The sequence below is a fragment of the Schistosoma mansoni genome (assembly GCF_000237925.1).
Source record: "Schistosoma mansoni, WGS project CABG00000000 data, chromosome 2 unplaced supercontig 0171, strain Puerto Rico, whole genome shotgun sequence".
Taxonomy (NCBI): domain Eukaryota; kingdom Metazoa; phylum Platyhelminthes; class Trematoda; order Strigeidida; family Schistosomatidae; genus Schistosoma; species Schistosoma mansoni.
In genome coordinates this window covers 380,058-400,025 of record NW_017386001.1, presented here as the reverse complement: position 1 = coordinate 400,025, position 19,968 = coordinate 380,058, and the positions used below count along the sequence as shown (strand labels likewise).

Sequence of the window (19,968 nt, the reverse complement as noted above, 5' to 3'; positions counted from 1 at the left end):
TAATTTTTTGTTTACTTAACAGATTTGCATTAAGTTCAATCATTCATCTCTATCCATTTTCTTGAATAAAGGATAAAAATCTAGAATTACAAAGTAATGTAACTGAATTTAAGATCACTTGAACTAAGGAGATGTAGAACTTACAAAATTTGCTTTAAACTGAAATATATTCAAAGGTAACAAGTTTACTAAGTGTCGCTGAGTTATTGTATGTTGAGTAGTATTTAACTAGCGTATACTATATTTTGTATCAAAAAATCAAACAGAAAGGATACGTTGAGTATATTCCTGACTGAGTAATATCTGATATAATTCCCGTAGCCAATTATCTTTCCGACTGTATAGCGTCATTTATTACAGCATCAAAGCACCGCCCGTACGAGAGTAGTTTATTTTAGAAGTGGTGAATAACTCTGTAAATAAACATGAATGACTGAATTACATATTTCCAATTGTTTTTATACTAAGGGTAGAAGTCAGAAATTAGAGATTAAGAACAATAAGTTTCACTACCTTTGAATTTTAGTTCTTTAACTGTATTGAAAATATTTGATTAATTCGACGTAAACTAGTATTTATCACATGACTTCCTCAGTCTAAACAGTCAAAAGGATCCGTAAAACCTCGTAATAAACTATGATACCTCAAGTTCAAAGGTAGTTTTTATTCCAACTTAATGTTTGTTAGTTAACTATCGAAAATAAGTGAGCAAATGATAACTCTTTCATTATGCTTTATAAATCCTCAGTAGTTCCTTCTCACCATCCTATATGACCTCTTTACACTGTGGTACATTTAGATCACTGAAAATATGTTCAATAATCTATGCTCTCAACTTCAATTAATTTATAGCATACAAGGACCCTTATTCAATGTCATCAATGAGTTATCTCATTCTTCACATAGAAAAATCTTTCTGAATATTCCTATATTTTAAAGTAAAATGTCTTTCTTTTTGTGCATAAATGAGTCCTTCTCATTAAATATTCACATAAAAATGACTGAAAAATATTATTTAGAAGGGGTTTTGTGGAGATTTAGTATCTTAATAGTTGAAAGCATGAGTCAATTGAACCTAGACCACAATGGGAAACCTGGAAGCACTGGGCGGCTATTTCGTCCTATTGTGGGGCTCCTCAGCAGTGCGCACCCACGATCTCGCATCGTCCTTGGTTGTCTAGTTTCAATCGACTAATGCTTTCAACTATGAAAATATTATTTACACAAAACATTCACAGGAATATAATTATACTATAGAAAAGAACTATTTGTTTGATATCATTCACTTATCTAACCTACCTGTCATTTATCCATTTTTCGTAAGAAAAATTGTTTGCAACTTGGAATACATTACTAACTAGCTACATATTTACTTTAACAACTAAATTTGTGAAGAACTTATATTGACCTATGAATTCACTTAGTATTGTTTGTTTGAATCTTCCATCGATGCTTAGGACTGCAACTGGTCAGTCTCTTATTGAATTCAAACTTCACCGCATTGCACAAGCAAGTGGCTATCAGAACTCAGCAGCTAAGTGGATAACGAGATGGCGTTTGAAACGAAAGCTATTGAGTTCGAATCCCGGAGTGAACATCAACTCTGAGATGCAGGTACATCCAGCTGACCAGTCTCAAATAGGATGAAACCTGGATTCCACTGCTAGCCACTATCCGTCTTTGCTTATATTGACCTATGAAAAATTTCACAAATTCTTTTTTTAATTCAATGAGAAATTAAAATCTTTTTTTCATATTTTGCTGATTTTCGGCACATTTTGGAAAATAAAAAAAACATGTGACATGATGATAATGATGTGTAAATGTTTCTAGTTGATTAGTTTCACCGTTTATTTTTCATGTCAATATATATAACTGGTTATGACATATTTCAAATAATGACACTTTTATGAATATATCAATAATAAGTAATGATATAAATATGAAGTCTATTAACTTGCCAAACAATTGGATGCCTCGTTATTGTATGTAAGTATCAATTAATTAAAGTATTCTATACTTCAATAATTTCATTCAGAAATCAAGAAAGAAAAAACAATCTATTTATGCTTCATTGATACTATATACACAAGTAAACTTTCTCATAATTGATAATTATTATAAGTAGTTATTGAAGTAAACAGATAATAAATTATTGATTGAATTCATTAATCAATTGAAGCTAGACCACTATGGAAAACCTAGAAGCACCGGATCGCTGTTTCGTCTCAGTATGGGATACTTCGGCAGTGCGCATCCAAGATCCCAACCCTCGGGATTCTAACTTCAATTGACTTATGAATTCAACTATTAAATTACTAAACCCTCCACAAAACCCTCTTCAGATAATAAATTAAATAATATGCCAATAAGAGACTGATCAATTGCAGTCCTAAACATCAATGAGAAGATTCAAACAAACAATAGTGAGTGAATTTAAACTTCACCCCATTGCACAAGCAAGTGGCTATCAGGATTCAGTAACAGAGTGGATAACGCAATGGCGTTTGAAGCGTAAGGTACTGAGTTCGAGACCCAAAGTGAACATCAACTCTGAGGTGCAGGTACATCCAGCTAACGAGTCTCAAATAAGACGAAACGCGCACCCTGGATTCCACTACTAGCCACTATCCATCTTTGCTTATAAATAACGAATGGTTTATTGTGAACAAAATAAATTTACGTTTCTTTGAGTAAATTTAAATATCCTTTGTTAATCTTAGATTAAAGAAATTACTTTCTAAAAGTTTGTAATACTTTTGTGAATAAAGTATTCATTTGACCTTTGTCTTGTGTTATGATGTTAAAGCCGAGAGAATCATACGAAGTATTGATGATAGATATGAGTTATAGATCAGTACAGTAATACTAATTTCTAGACCTGTGACTTAAAGTTGGCTCATATAAAATATTTCAGGTTATTTATTGCACGACTTATAGTTTTCCGTATGGATCAGAAATCCAACTGGAACATACGCCATCCATCTTAGTGACTAGATTCAAGACAGATTTCCTGGAGGTCTAGTGAGAAGCCATGACCAGCAGAGTCTGATCCATGTCTGGTGTGAGACAGTTATCCACCTCACATAATGGATGAAAGGTTACACAAGATCATGGATTGATTAAAGTTACACATTACCACGGTTAGATACCAGTTGAGTGGTCTAGAGGTTAAGCGTGTACGCGTGAAACCGAAGATCCTGGGTTCGAGTCTCTCGTGCATAGCCGTGAATTTGCACTGCTGAGGAGTTCCATACTAGAACAAAACAGCCGTCAAGTACTTCCAGGTTTTCAACGGTGGTCTAGCTTAGATCGACTCGTGAAATCAACTGTGACAATACTATAATCTCCATAAATCCCCATACAAATAAATATATGTAGTCTTAAATATGTTTTCAGAAGAAAACGTTCATCATGATATATAACATACTATCTCACCAATATTTACTGTTTGTTTCTGCTTATTTGCACTAATGATATCTTCTTATCAAAACTACATATTCTATAATTCTAATCTCATATACATTCTTTCTCCTTTTTATCTTTTCATTTCTTTTTAAGATTCTCTGTTTATTACTACTTTAATATACACGACATCAGTCTATCAACCTACGAATAAACTATTGATGACAATTGGAATATTTAGTTAAATATTTTCACTTGATTATTTCTTACTCTCTCTACCTTCTGAACTTCTTACCGATCACAATATCTAAATAGAATATTAAACAATTATATACCTTTCAGTAAAATAGTATATCTTGATCATATGAAATGAATGATTTATTATCTTTTCTAACGTGTTGATAAAAGTGTAAAACTGACAATTATCATTTATGATGAATGAGATGAATGAATGAATGGATGAAGCCTCTACAAAAAGAACAAACTGAAATCCATAAATGTTTAACTTGTGTGGGCTTCTTTATTTAGTTTATGTAGTTTAAACGATAGATAGAACTATGTGATTATGATTTGACAAATATGCACAATATAAGCATAAACTGTATTTCCATGAAAAAAGAGGGAGAAGGAAAGAGATATCTGTAGGAAAAAGCACAGAGGATAAATAATTGTGTGAAGGCTAAGTGTAGAACATAGGCTACTACTACTACTGCTACTACTATAAGTTAAAATGTATAAAGAACACTTAATTGTTGTCTGTATAGTTTCTATCAATGTACAGCATATATTAGTCAACTATTTCTTATTCTTAAGAAATCCATCACTTATTCTATCCTGTTAAATATTTTAGTTGTATTGTGGTAAGTAGACAATATACCTATTATATGAATATTTCAAATAAATATCATAGGTAATTAATGTCAAGTTATAAATAGGGTTAAATAGGATTTATCACTCTTGATATACATACTAATATGTTACATAGGGGATAAAAAGAATCAGTAGTATATATATATATGTGTGTGTACGTATACTTATTATATTCATTATTGTCGATAAATTACATTTGCATTGGTTTAGGTAATGTTTTAAACACGTAATGTTTATTTGTCACTATAGAGTGTTTCATATCAGTTGATGAACTTGGACACAAATATTTATCCTCATTAAGGAGAAAACAAATGATTAATTATTAACTTTAATTCCATGTATCTAAGTGTTAGAACTAAATACTATTTTTGATATATTGACAAGCACTACAAGTATTTCATTGTTATACTATAATAAATCATTAAGATTTTATATAAACCATTCAAGAAATAAATTCATTTAGTATTGTTTGTTTGAATCTTCCCATCAGTGTGTTAGGACTGCAACTAGTCAGTCTCTAATTGGCATGTGTACATACTGTGCGTATTGCCTCGATATAGCCTTAATTCACAAACATGGTAAGCAAAGATGGATAGTAGCTAGCAGTGGAATCCAGGACGCGCGTTTCGTCCTATTTGGGACTCGTCAGCATTCAAAGGGTCTCTTATAGTTTCCATTAAGTATATAATGATCCACTGAGAGATCAATGAAATTACAATACTAAGTCACATTGTAATAATCATAGTTGAGAGGAAGTATGTAGATAGAATCTGAATCACTCTAAGATAACATTTTCCTTAACTATTTCTTAAAGTTGTATATTTTCGTTTGTTCATTACCATTTCGTTTTTAATATGTTTTTATTAGGATACTTTTTAGAAAAATAGATTTTCTACTCTATTACATGAACATTAATGTATACTGGCTCAGTGGTCCAGAGGTCAATAATTCGTGGGAGAGGCCGAAGGTCATGAGCTCAATTCCTTGTGTTGTCGTTTATGCACACTTCTGAAGAGTCTTATACTAAGAAAAGACTTCTATTCAATTCTTCTATGTTTTCGACGGTGGTTTAGCAAAGATTATTTTGTGAATTAAAGTATGATAACAACAAGTTGTCGAAGATCTACCCTATAGTAATACTACAGAAAAGTTTTTTAAAGTATCTACAAAATAGTTTATTCAAATTTTTAACTATAATTCACTGATTTCGGTATTTCGTTTGAACATTTGTATTTTTATATAGTTGATATCATGAGTCAATTGAAGATAGACCATCATCGAAAACCTGGAAGCACAGCACGGTCGTTTCGTCCTATTGTGGGACTCCTTAGCAGTGCGCATCCACGATCCCGCCTCACGAGATTCGAACCCGGGCCTATCAGTCTCGTGCGCGTAGATATACTTGTCTTTTATTGACTTCTGAAATGTAAAACAAGTTAACATCAACATATTTTGTAAAGAAAGTTTGATCAATGAATCTTATGAAGGTATTTTGTTTGTTGATAAATACTGTGTAATCAAATGAGTCAATCTGCTAATCATTAACCGTATAAATAATAAATGATATTTGTTCTTGTGTATGTTGACAATGTTTTTCATCATGAATCCACTGTAAACAGAAAAAAAACTGGATATCTTTAATCTGCATTTTGAATTCGTCAGTGAAATACTCTGACAACTTCATACGGGATCAAGCTCACAATCTTTGAACCTCACATCAAATGAAACCCCAAATATGAACTTTCGATCAAATAATCCTTACCAAATGTTACTGATACATTACTAACTCACTTCAAACATGATTTATGCAACAGATTAGAGTTTCCCATTAGGACTTCTAGAAATCAATAAGAAGATAATTACTTACTTACGTCTGTTACTCCGAATGGAGCATAGGCCGCCGACCAGCATTCTCTAGTTCTATCCAGTTTTTGTTCATTCTCCTCATGCCTGTCTCTATTTCTCGGCGCATACATTTCAGCTTAATAAAGTAAAGTGAAATATTAGATTTTACCTAAATGTCTAAAAATGTAACTCAAAAAACATATCATCATTCATAATAACTGCATGCTATATCATGTTAGTTATGTTATTAACTAATAAACCACTGAACTTACATTGAACACCTTTAACTTGAAACGAGGTTATTTCTAATCGTTTAGGAAAATTAAAAATTCAACATAAATATTTAAATTATTAATTAAATAACCGCTCAAGGAATATAACACAAATTATTAAGGACATAAATCTAGGTCGTGTGAATTTAATTTGTGGAATGATTTCACTGTAAAGAAGAAGCGTCATAACAAAAACAATTGGACAAGAGTGTAGGATAGAAAATTAATGACAAGATAATGTTTATTTTGTTAAATTATAATGTTGAATCATTTATCACTTCAATTGAATTCGAATTACACTAAGATGGTTATAGAAATTATTTTAAAGACAACTATCATGAACAATAAACAACAAGGTTGATTAATAAGGGCAACTAACTGAAATTAATGGATGTCCAAAATCCAATATAAATTAATTTATGTATCGCCATTTGAAGGACTGAAATATATCTCCCAAAAAGTATGTATTCTTTATGTCACGTAAAAATCTGGTTTGAATACGTACATTCTATGTTACAAATTTAATTTAACAGCTGAGTTAATGAGCCAGTCGAAGCTAGACCACTATAGAAAACCTGGAAACACTGGACAGACGTTTCGTCCTAGTGTTGAACTACTCAGCAGTGCGTATCCGCGATCTCACCCCCGAATGCCCTGGTACGGCCGAGTCGGGAGAGTCCTCTCTCGAAATGCTCTCACATAGCCAAGTTCTTGCAACCACTGCCAGGGTAGTCCTACTCACTGCCTTCTCGTGGTGGGGGTGTTGTTTACGAAATTGAGAGGACGAAAAGCGAATGTCCGGCGCTTTAATCGGGTTGATGGATATAGAGGATCCACCTAGGGGAGTTGGAAAACCCTCATTCCAAACCAATGGTGCACATGGGCTCCAGTATCCTGATGAGACAAATGCAGTATGAATCAATCGTTGGTCACTGACTACCATGGGACTGCATCTCCTCACGATGCTCCACTGCCTTGTGGAACAGACCTTTAGGTCAAAGACTCCGGGTGTGACTCCCTAAGAACACCACCTGCTTCAGTTTGGGCATCCGGGCAGTATCACAGCCCACACACAAATCAAATGAGATTTGTGTGGCGCATATATATCTGGTGCCCCCTTGTACCAATATTTATGTGTTCAAATAAACAAATTAATAAATCCACAATCTCGCTCAGCGAGATTTGAATCCAGGACCAATCGATCGCTTAACCTTTAGACCATTGAGTTGACATCTAACGGTGTTAATGTATAACTTCAGCCTGGGTTCGAATCTCGCGGGGCATGGTCAAAGATGCGCACTGTTGAGGAGTTCCATACTAGGTCAAAAAGGCCGTCCAGTGCTTCCAGGTTTTCCATGGTGCTCTAGCTTCAAATGACTCATGAATTCAATTATTAGGTTACCAAAATCTCCACAAAACCCCATTCTGAACATATTCATCAATTAGAGGAAAACCAATAAGAAAAGATGAACGTTAAGAATGTATATAAATTACTTATAGAGAGTATTTCTGATGGTTAGTTACAAACTTTTAGAATATCATTGGATAAGTACACCAAAATGTTCACTTTTCTATACATCATCATTTTAGATATTTTCTCACAATTTCCATTGTACCAAATCATAAAATACGGTGAAACGATCTATTCTTTGAATCTCAAATATATTAGAATTATGTATCAAAAATATTGTTATTTAACTAATACTTTTCATTTATATAATGCTCAATATTTAAAGACTGTTGAGCTAATGTATTTTTCCTTCATTAGACAATATTGAATGCATTGTTTGTTCTATGATGTGGATGTTGATTGACACTGCTGAGGAAACATATGCTAAGAAATAATAGTTATCCAGTGCTTCCTAGTTTTTAATTATTGCTTAAACAAAGTTAATCTTTATAAGCAAAGATGGATAGTGGATAGTAGTGAAATCCAGGACACGCGTTTCGTCATATTTGGGACTCGTCAGCTGGATACACCTGCATCTCAGAGTTGATGTTCACTCTGAGACTCGAACCCTATATATATTAAAAACATTTTCTAGAATCATCTACATTTGAATTCAGGTTACCTACATCATTTTGTATGGATTAAGACATATGTCATCAGGCTATTTTTTTACATATTTATATACTTTCGGAAGTATTTCAATAAAAACTTCACACGTTCAATAAACAAACAAAAAGACAAAAAAAACAAATATAATGAAAACAGAATGATGTACACTATAGAGAAACAATCTTCCATCATCTAAATAATAGAAATGATAAGATAATACTTTTCATACATTCCAAATTATACATTGAAGTACCCCTTATGAAATGTATCTAGTATCTAGCATAAATCTGGCTTTTATTTTAGGCCATAAATATTACATAATAGCATGAATTCACTTATGTACATAGAAGATAAACATGGCGACTTGTAAAAATAATGTAATATTTTAGTGATCTAAAAATTAGGGTGGGTGAACATGTACCAAAATGGTTGCAAAAACAAATAGAGTCGAATGACCCAATAAGAGTAGAGGATAAACACCCATCGTCCTCTATTGCCAAACATATAATCGAAACAGGCCATAAGATTGATCTTAACTCGGCTTTTGTGATGTTGTATAAAAGTGTAAAACGGCGTATACTAAGGTTTATTGAAGCCTTGACCATACGAAAATTCAAACCCATAGAATATTCAAAAATGAACAATATTAAAAAACAGTTTGTTCTCATCTTAAGCCTTCTCTGGTAATATTAACTTATTACCCAGAGTGATTAGGTTTCAAATTGTTTTCACATTATCTTTATTATTATTATCCTTGTTTACTCTTACCCCCACCCATTTCCAGTTTAGTTGACCTTTTATTTTTATATATGTGTTCTTAACAAGTATATGTGTGATCAGATTGTTCGAAATGTATTGCGCTAGTATATCACATAGTTCTGATAATCTTCGTCTTCTTATTGCACTATCGTAACATTTTAGTTACATAATTAGTTTCTAAAAGATGATTTTAGGTGGTTGCTTTTTTTGTTTTTTGTTTATTTTTTTGTATGGATGTAAAATTATATAAAACATCACATTCCATGTGGTAGGTCTTATTTACGACTCATTTCATACATAAATTTCTCAACCAGTTTCTTACTTAGTATAATTCATGTGTAGATGAGATAATGATAATGATGATAAATCTAGATTTTCATGAATATTACTTCTAAACATTCTATTCAATTAATTATGATTAGAATCTCTATCAAGAAAGCAATTTCTAGTTGTGATAGAAACTAGAACCTAGTGAATTTTCATATACTACATTATTTCGAAATTAGGACTCAGTAGCTAAGTGGATAACGAGATGGTGTTTGAAGAGAACGGTACTGGGTTTGAGTCTCAGAATGAACATCAACTCTGAGATGCAAGTTTATCCAGCTGATGAGTCCCAAATAGGACGAAACATGCGTCGTAGATTCCACTGCTAGCCATTAACATACTTTTAGATTACTAACAATTAACAGGTGACATGATTTGTTCTACTGATTTTCACTTGTTTATTCTATTAAATGTACGTTAAAATGATCATTGTTAAATGGAAGCAAAACTATATCAAATGAGTTTCTCTACAATAATGTTCTCTGAACAACTAATATTTTAGAATAGACCATAGATTCTAATTGTTTTAAAAACTACATAATTTTAGGTTACATTTTATGCTACTGAGGTAATCCAACCAATGAAAAACTAGTTGTTCAATAATATTGTGTTTAAGATTGGTCAGCAACTAAAATTTTCTTAAAATAGATTATGAAACCAAATGGTTACGTAATCGAAATAAAATAAAAAAATGGTTAGAAATGAAATGAAACAGCACTTACTAAAAGTATGACTATTATTTTTCATTATAAATTCCAAATAATCAATAAATATGCACAAATCGTCTGTAATGTTTTGTTAGATATTTGTTAACTAATAATACATTTCTAAGCAAAGATGAATGTGAATAGTGGTGGAATCCAGGACACGTGTTTCGTAATATTTGGGACTTGTAAGCGAGATGTACCTGCATCTCAGAGTTGATGTCCACTCTGAGAATCTAATCCAGTACCGTTCTCTTCAAACGCCATCGCGTTATCCACTTGCTTATGCAATAGGATGAATTTTAAATAAGATGAAACGCACGTCCTGGATTCCACTGCTAACCACCATCCATCTTTGCTTATAAAGCTTGTGAATTAAGGCAATATCTAGGCAATATACACAGTATGCCCATATGTCAATTAGAGACTGTTCGATTGCAGTTCATAACATCAACTCGAAGATTCTAGTAAATAATACCAAGTGAATTTGATAATATGTTTTATGAACAAACACTAGTTTGAACTTAATATTGTGGTGAATGAGAATTCAGGTGGGTACAACCAATTTTATTGTTTAATACAAAATTACAGGGATTTTAATAAAATGTGACAGTTATACATTGAATACTTCATTTGCACATCTTCCATCAATTGTCCTTTACATAAGTGCCACACACGACAACATTACTATTTCCTAAGCAAATGGACTCATGATAAACATCTGTACATTTCCAATCATATGATAAATGGATAACGTTAAGAAGTAATAAGCTTTTCATGCATAGTTCAGGCTGAAGACTGAAATCATGGATAGAATATTCTGAAAATCTGTTGATATTTACCTATAATCAAACTATAAACAAATAGAACAAATCTCCACCTGAGTAAATAACTAGGTAGATGTCATTGTTGTAATCAGAGTCATTATCATTATATACTATCGGATAACATTTAAACAACTGAGATATGGTGAAGAAAATTTTCTTCAACGATTCCATTAACTTAAACTGTACAACCGTATTTATAGTAAATTAGTAGTGTAAATAGTAGTGTAGTAAAATACAATGGTAATGGATATTTAAAAAACGTGAAGTGATATTTCAGCATGCATATTTTTACGAAAGTCAGATATCGCGAGAATGTTATGTAGTGAACAGTGGTACGGTAACACAATGGATATATTTATTAGCTGAGGTTTGAATGTATATTATTCACACCTACCTCCGGATTATTACACAATTTTTCAAAATTCGCCCCTTTGCATTCCTCAAACTTATCACTCAGAAATATTAATACTTTTAAGAACAATATAATCGGTTATCACTTTGTTTAAGACGTACATGAGAATCAATAATTCGAGTGGTAATCACCTTTTTGCCAAAAATGAGCCCTAGTAATCACACTCACTAATTTCGATTCAGGTTCGAACGTGTTTACAGACAAATATAATCTGTTTGTTAGAAAGCTGCACATTTGGACACTTGAGGGAAAAAGTGTACAACTAGATATATTGAGCAAATATTTCGACAACACTTAAATCAATTACTATTTTTCAAGATATTTATGGTAATAACCTGAAAAATTTAGCGTTTGGGGGCAAATATTAATGTCAGCTAACATTATATGAAATCAAATGATAGGAGATCATGTATTATTCTTAGAAAAACCTTTTGTTATAGGCGTATGAGCTATTGAAATTACGAACTGTACCAGATGTAGAACACAGCAACGGCGAGACTATAATTAATGGAAGAACCAATCAGATTTAAGATAGAAAATGTTAGATTTCGGCGCGAGATTCATCCACCCATTTGGCTAAATATAATTTCGGCCTTATAGTTGATGTCAGTTCGTGATGAAAATATTGAATCTAGTTTCTAAACCTTACGTTCAACCGCAGATCCAAATCCTGATTCCTCACATTGATTTATAGCCCTCATTTAACCCTAGTAACTGGGTGAACATTTTAAGGTCATTTTAGCGGTGCTCAAAGGTCGTCCATAAACTATTATCTCACCTACAGCAACTAGTACCAACACTAAGGTAACCGACGAACATCCATAATTATTTCGATTTGTTTAAAAAGATAAGATTTTGGATCAGTAAAGATAGCACATTAATTAATTTGTGCATAATAAGTATATGTGCTTATAAATACTTTTAAGAATGCTTTACAATATAAATGCCACTTATTTAGCATGAAGAATACTATGAAAATGTGGAACTACTTAAGTTTTGTACTTTTCAACTACTTATTCACCACTTAGATTTAGATTTTTAGTCCTTCTGATGTTTATGATACTTCTCAATATTTTGTAAAATATCCACTCAAGACCAGTTTACTTTATACTTTACAGAAATCAATTACAATGGAATGAGGGTTGTTTTAGTGAAGTTAATAGTATTTAGCTAAGTAATTATTCTACCATAAATCGTAGTCAGTTAAACAAGATCTGAAGCAATGACTCTGAGGCTCCTAATGTACAGTTACCAACAACCATTGAAAACTTGAAAATACTGTGCAGTTGTCTCATACGGGACACCTCAATAATCTTCATACATGATGCCGTCGTATGGAACTTAACCCAAGACCTTTGATAGAACTAATGCTAACAACAGTTACTAGAATTGCAAAGATTATGACATATGTTGTACATATGATAATCTATTAATGAGTATCATGGTGTTATGACTCGTTAAGGGTTGAAAAAGTTACCTTGAATGGGATTATATAGTGTACGAGATTACGGTTAAACAATAATAAAAATTTCTGACCACAACTACTTTTTGTTTTGAGCTCAACGGAAACTTCAAGTAAGCTGGAACAAATAAAAGTCATTGAATTTGACCCAATAAATAATCACAGTTATGAATAGGGAGTTCCAAAATGGTACAACATAATCTCTTCGTATTTCTAGGTTTTCTAATAGTTTTACAGCTGATATTAATTGTTGATAAAAACTTCCTTGCGACTAATTCCTTCAATCAAATACTTTTTAATAGTTGAGATCATGAGTCAATTGAAGCTAGACCACCATGGAAAACCTGGAAACACTGCACGGCCATTTCGTCCTATTGTGATGCTCCTCAGCAGTGCGCATCCACGATCCCACCTCACTAGATTCGAACCCAGGACCTATAGATTACGTGTGCGAGCGCTTTACCTCTAGACCACTGAGCCGGCATCAAACGGTGTCAATGTCTAAATTCAACAGATCCACGAAATCGAGCGACAGATCCACCATTGTCTTCAGTGAGTTACTATCTCACAACAGAGCCGGTTGAACTCCACTTTTCAATGCTCCTCACTAGAACTCCAGGAAATACCTCTTGAAGCCAGTCACTAGTGAGCATATGTTGTACATTTTAGTTTAGAATATTCTAAAAGTTGACTTATCCACTTAAGATCACTGAATTGAATCATAAATACAAGAAATCAATTAATTTATTTATTCAATATTTAATAACACAAAGGAATAATAATCTATTTTGTCATTTATAGAAAATAATATTAACACAGAATATACGGAAGAAAACTAATCATTAATAATGAATAAAATTATAGCAGCTCATGTACAATAGAGTTTGTTCATATTTGATTCGGTTAAGTTCTTTCATTTATTTATTTAACGGATAGAGTCATTCGTACAACAACAACCTATCTATACTATTGTATCTTTATTAATGTTGCACTTGTATAGATATGTATGCTTGAGCATTATTTATTGCCTACGCATTTATTCCATTCTGCTAGCCTTAATATTAGTCACTTAATTGATTGGATGATTTATTCATTTCCATGTATATATTTATGAACATTTTAATCCTGTTCTCTGACTCGCATACTCCTTCATTCGACTCTTACTCATTCGCTTGCCCAATTGTCTTTCAGCACTACCGTTTCATGCTTGCTTAATGTGCCTGTAATCTTGGATATCTGTATGTGGTTTAATAATAAACGCAATCAACACTTCGTATTCGCCTTCTGATTTCTACACCATTGAGCCGTTATCGAAACAGACGAAGATAACAAATGTAGCAGCAGCCTCTGCATAAATAGGCCTCAACACACACAAAGGAAAAATCAAGATTCTCAAATAGAAAACGGAGAACATCAAGCCAATCACACTTGATAGAGAAACTCTGGAAGATGTAGAAACATTCACGTATCTGGATAGCACCATCGATGAAAACAGAGGATATGATGCAGATGTAAATGCAAGGATTGGCAAAGCAAGGGCAACATTTCTTCAATTGAAGAACATATGGAACTCAAAACAACTGTCAACTAACTTTAAAGTGCGAATCTTCAATACGAACGTCAAGACAGTCCTACTGTACGGAGCTGAAACGTGGAGAACCACTAAATTTGTCGTCAAGAAGGTACAGGTATTTATAAACAGCTGTTTACGTAAAATACTCAACATTCACTGGCCGTCTACCTTCAGCAACAGTCTTTTATGGGAGAGAAAAAACCAGCTTCGAGCTGAAGAGGAATTTAGGAAAAGACGTTGGAAGTGGATTGGACATACATTGGAGAAATCACCAAACTGCATCACGAGGCAAGCACTAACTTGGAATCCGGAAGGGAAACGAAAAAGAGGAAGGCCAAAGAACACATTACGATGGGAAATAGAAGCAGATATGAAAATGATGAATGTTCACTGGAAAGAACTGTAAAGGATTGCTTAGGACAGGGTTGGATGGAGAATGCTGGTGTTCGGCCTATGCTCCTCCACGAGGGGTAACAGGCGTAAGTAAGTAAGAGCCGTTATCGAGTACCAGTTATCAGGATGAACAGTATACAAATTATATGGATAATATCGAATACCGACAACTACAGAATTGGAAGCTAGGTTTAGACTGTCGTGACATAGGTTAGTTTTACCTTAATAATGAGTAGAGAACATGAGCTGCTATAAAAGTTCTCATTATAAATATGGTAAATACAAAATCACTTATTATTGTTTGTTTGAATCATCTCATCGATTTTTAGGGCTGCAATTGATCGGTCTCTTATTATCATATGTGCATACTGTGCATATTGCCTCGATATAGCCTTAATTCACTAGCATTATAAACGAAAATGGATAGTGACTAGCAGTATAATCCAGGACAAAGCGCGTTTCGTTCTATTTGGGACTCGTCAGCTGGATGTACCTGCATCTCAGAGTTGATGTTCACTCTGGGACTCGAACCCAGTATCTTTCGCTTCAAAAGTCATTGCGTTATCCATTCAACTACTGAGTCCTGATAGCCACTTGCTTGTGCAATATCTAATCATTGAAACAAATATAACAATTTCTAAATAATCAACAATTAAACACACAACTTTCATTGAACATGAAATTTCTTTATGAATGATATTTTGTATTATGAACAAAAAATTGATCATTTTGTTTTATTGAAATGATAATAAAACCTTGTAATGCACAGTGTATTTTATCTAAAGAAAGAAAAACAAAAAAAAAGAAAAGAAAAGGAAAGAAAAACTAACTTATAATTGGTAAACATTGGTGGTATTTAATGAAATTAAACACCGTCAAACATGTTCACACTTGTTTTCTTTTGAAAACATTCCCTTACATGAAAGTGAATAATATTTTTTTTATTTTTTTCAGTAGGAAACAGCTGTTATAATAATAATAATAATGGTAATAATAATAATAGTAATAATAATAATAGTAGTAGTAATGATAATAGTACTGATAATAAAAGATACTTCTATTGTTCTGAATTAAATCTTATACGAAATAGATATAGTCCAAATGATAGAATGAAACAGAAAACTATACTCATTTCATACTTATTCATAACATCTCACTCTCAATTTTATAATGTTGATCCTTGTTAATCGAAGAAAGAAAAGCTACGAATTCTTCGCAGAATATCATAAATTCTCTAAAGTTGATAATATAGTTCGTTGAATTCTGATCCAATGATTGAATGGCAGTATTTGGGTTATGGTATATATGAAAAACTCCTGCCCCTATCCCCCATTGATAAATGGTTTTTTTGTGGAGTGTCAAATTAAAAACGAAACAGCTACCATATTTTGCCTGATGAGAATGTTCTATAGTGAATATAGGTTTATTTCGCATTTAACAATTGTAGTCAAATCAAACGTGAAACGATAACCTTAAGTATGACACCAATAAAATAAACTATGCGCTTATGATCACATCTACCAATGTACAATGTAGGAGATTTTATATGTAAACAGGTATACAAAACAATCGGTAGATTACAATATAAATCATAGTGGTATTGAGCTACAAATCTTCTCCACCATCTCAAAATCATATGAGCGTAGTACGCTTCTCGTTGTTCGAAAATGGGAGAATTTCGCCAAAAGACACGCTTCCACTCGAGAACAACTATATTTTCTTCACGAGTGTCTTCGTCAACCATCCAGCTCAGAAAACAAAACTCCATCAAAATCATCCACCTGAGCTACAAACCTTCTACACCATCTCAAAATCATATTGGTAATTTAGTGAAAACATTCAGCACAATAATTTAGATCTGAAACTCTTAATTGTCTGCAACTACCAATCTAGTCAATTTGTAAATCTATGTGTCTCATATGAAGACATGTTTTTATGGGAGAATTATATATTTTTCATTCCTAATAATATTGAATACTATTTCAATTAAGATGTTGATTTATCTGTAACAAACAAAAAAGTATTATTTCTTATGTAATATTCATTATAGATTCACACCAATTGTAATACTATTGGATACCTGAGAGAACTGATTATCTATCACGTCTTAGTGTGGAACTCTTGAACATTTCCCATCGGCAATACCAGTGAAGTTCAACCGGCTCTGTTGTAAGATAGTAACTCAGCAAAAACAACGATGGATGGTGGCTCAATTTCGAGGATTAGTTGAAGTTAGATATTAACGCAGTTGGATACCAGCTCGGTGGTCTAGAGGTTAAGCGTCAGCGCACGAGACCGGAAGTCCTAGGTTCGAATCCTGCTGACGGGATAGTGAATGTTCACTATTGAGGAGTTTCATACTACGACAAAACGGCCGTCCAGTGCTTCCAGGTTTTCCGTAGTCATCTAGCTTCAATTGACTCATGAATTCTACTATTAAAATACCACTAAAGATGACTTTTTATTCCCACACTACAATAGACTTGTACACATATTGAATATATTCTCTTAGTTTTCAAAAGTAATATTTTAAATATTTTGTCAGTTACTAACTTTGACATCGATTAATATTACCGTCTTTATTATTATTATTATTATTAATTATTTTGACTGATTATCTGTCTAGACAGTCTGGATCCAAACAAAAATACTTTAACCATAACTTACATACAAAGATTTGACAGAAAATCTAACCTGTAAATAATAAGATTAAGTAGTTTAGTGTGAACTATACTGATTTGCCCTAAGATATATTGGGGGATATAACTATTCTTTTTTAATAAAATTAAATTTAGTATCTTTTTATTTCATTGTCTGATATGAATTGTTAAGCTCTGTTTGGGTGTACCGCTTAAGTGTTTATTTTATTAACTAAATCGTGTTGTCTACATTGAGTCAATATTCAGTAGCTGCTGCTACTCTGTATGCAATAAATAAACTATATTTCATAGAGAAACGAGTTTTGCTTAATCAAGAAAATAGATTCAATTTCAAGAAGACGATTAACATAAAGTTAATAATTCAGAAGTAAAGACAATATTACAATTACCTGTCAATCATTAAGAACTAAGGTCCATACCAGCTCTTCAATTATCGTTTTACTACCATGGTTTTTTTAAAAATAAACAAACCATTCACTCTCGTCATGTAAATAAAAAGTACAAATCGTAGGAGGAATATTAAATTTCTTAGTAGGTAGGAGAGTTTCAGTGATAATCAAAATTACATCTCCAATTTATAGTAAGCATTTCATTATTTTGAATATTTAAGTGACAAACGGATACATTGAACGAATCAAAGCAGCGATTTGCTCTGAGGTTTCGTAATTACTCAATGAAAAATAGTAATCTACGATTTCCATCTGATTTTGAATCATAACTTTTAATACCATATGTATTAAAAGCACTTTGTTTTGATAACCATTTCTGCTGAAACAGGTTATCATGACAATTGATTGATCACTGGGTGGTGATCAATGTCAGTGTCAAGTAGCACGAAACCCGGTTCCAGGGTTTCCTGTTGACCACGTCCAACCACCATCTTAGGTTATCATGTTTAATTAGAAGATAATATTGTTTAATAACTAATAAATTATTATATGGCGGTGTGAAAATGAATCGATTTCACAGTTCAGATCATCGACTGATTTTAGTTAATCAATCATTAAAAACTAGAAAGCACTGGACAGCTGCTTTGAAGTTTTACTGAGAAAGTATGATTAGTTCAGTTCAACTCTATTAGTAATGAGACATATATCACTTTCATTCAATGATATTTACAAAACTTGATGAACTGATTGAAGTTAGACATGTAAACCATTGGATTCCATCTAACTGATCTAAAGATTGAGAGCTTGTCGGGATACCTGAACATCCTAGGTTCCATCCTCAGTGAGGTCGTGAATGCGTACTGTTAAGGAATACTGTACTAGAACAAAATAGCCGTCCAATGCTTTCTTGTTTTCAATGGGTGTCTAACTATGATCAATCTGCGAGGTAAATTACAGAATTTTAATAAAGTAACATGTAGCTATCTTTTAGTTTACTGGTCAAATCTTAAGTGATATGATCTAATAATTAGAATATAAACCTAAATTGATGGGAATCTTAGAATCTATCAAAATACACCAAAGTTTCCAGGCTTCCTGTCTGAATAGTAAAAAAATCTACATTATCAATGATCAGATATCTTGTGACGATTTATTTGATAGAAAAAGAATTTTGATGTTTGAGTCTATTTCAAGAAAATTGATGGTGAAAAAACATAAGACGCAGAAGTTTCATCTTCATTTGGCTGGTTTGATGCAAAAATTAACCTGAACTCAATATATTTCTTGTATTTACGATTTAAGACGGAATTCAATCTCTTCGCCATATAAGCGCAAAGCTAATTATTCACTAAACACTTCATTTTACCAAGCCGTCTAATATTCTCGACACATGTTTACATATTAGTTATCTTAAAATCGTCATAACCATAATAGAAAGTACATTAAATTATTATTAGTTCTATAGAATTTCTGCCATATATAATCTGTATTTCTTGCAGATAACTACTTACAAGCCAAAGATAACGTCCATCACTGACTAACACAAAATGAATGAGAATTTCAAACCTATTTGCTTTATATGGTGAATTCATTCTGCCTCGAAAATCTTAATCAGTATAGCTTTTAGGCCTCATACAGTATCATACTCGAGACTCTTATTTTAAATAAAAAAAGCATTATCCCCATAAAAAATCGGCGGTAACATAATTATTTTTTTATCAGAAAGGGTTATGTGGATATTTTAGTAATTTTATAGTTGAGTTCGTGAGTCAATTGAAACTAAGCCACCATGATAAACATGGAAGCACTGGACGGCCGTTTCGTCCTACTGTGAGACTCCTCGGCAGTGTGCATCCACGATCCCGCCTCGCAAGATTCCAAACGAGGACCTAGCAGTTTCGTGCGCGAACGCTTAACCTCTACATCACTGAGCCGGCATCAAACGGTGTCAATGTCTAAATTCAAACAATCCACGAAATTCAGCGGCATATCCAACAATGTCTTCAGTGAG

At 32.7% G+C, this 19,968-nt stretch overlaps 1 non-coding gene across 1 annotated transcript; it reads right to left on the bottom strand.

The window, feature by feature from the left end:
- Positions 1 to 15,421: 15,421 nt before the first annotated feature.
- On the bottom strand, positions 15,422 to 15,488 carry Smp_tRNA_00829_Gln_TTG.1.1. Its single transcript has one exon. It is a non-coding gene (tRNA).
- Between the last annotated feature and the right edge of the window lie 4,480 nt (positions 15,489 to 19,968).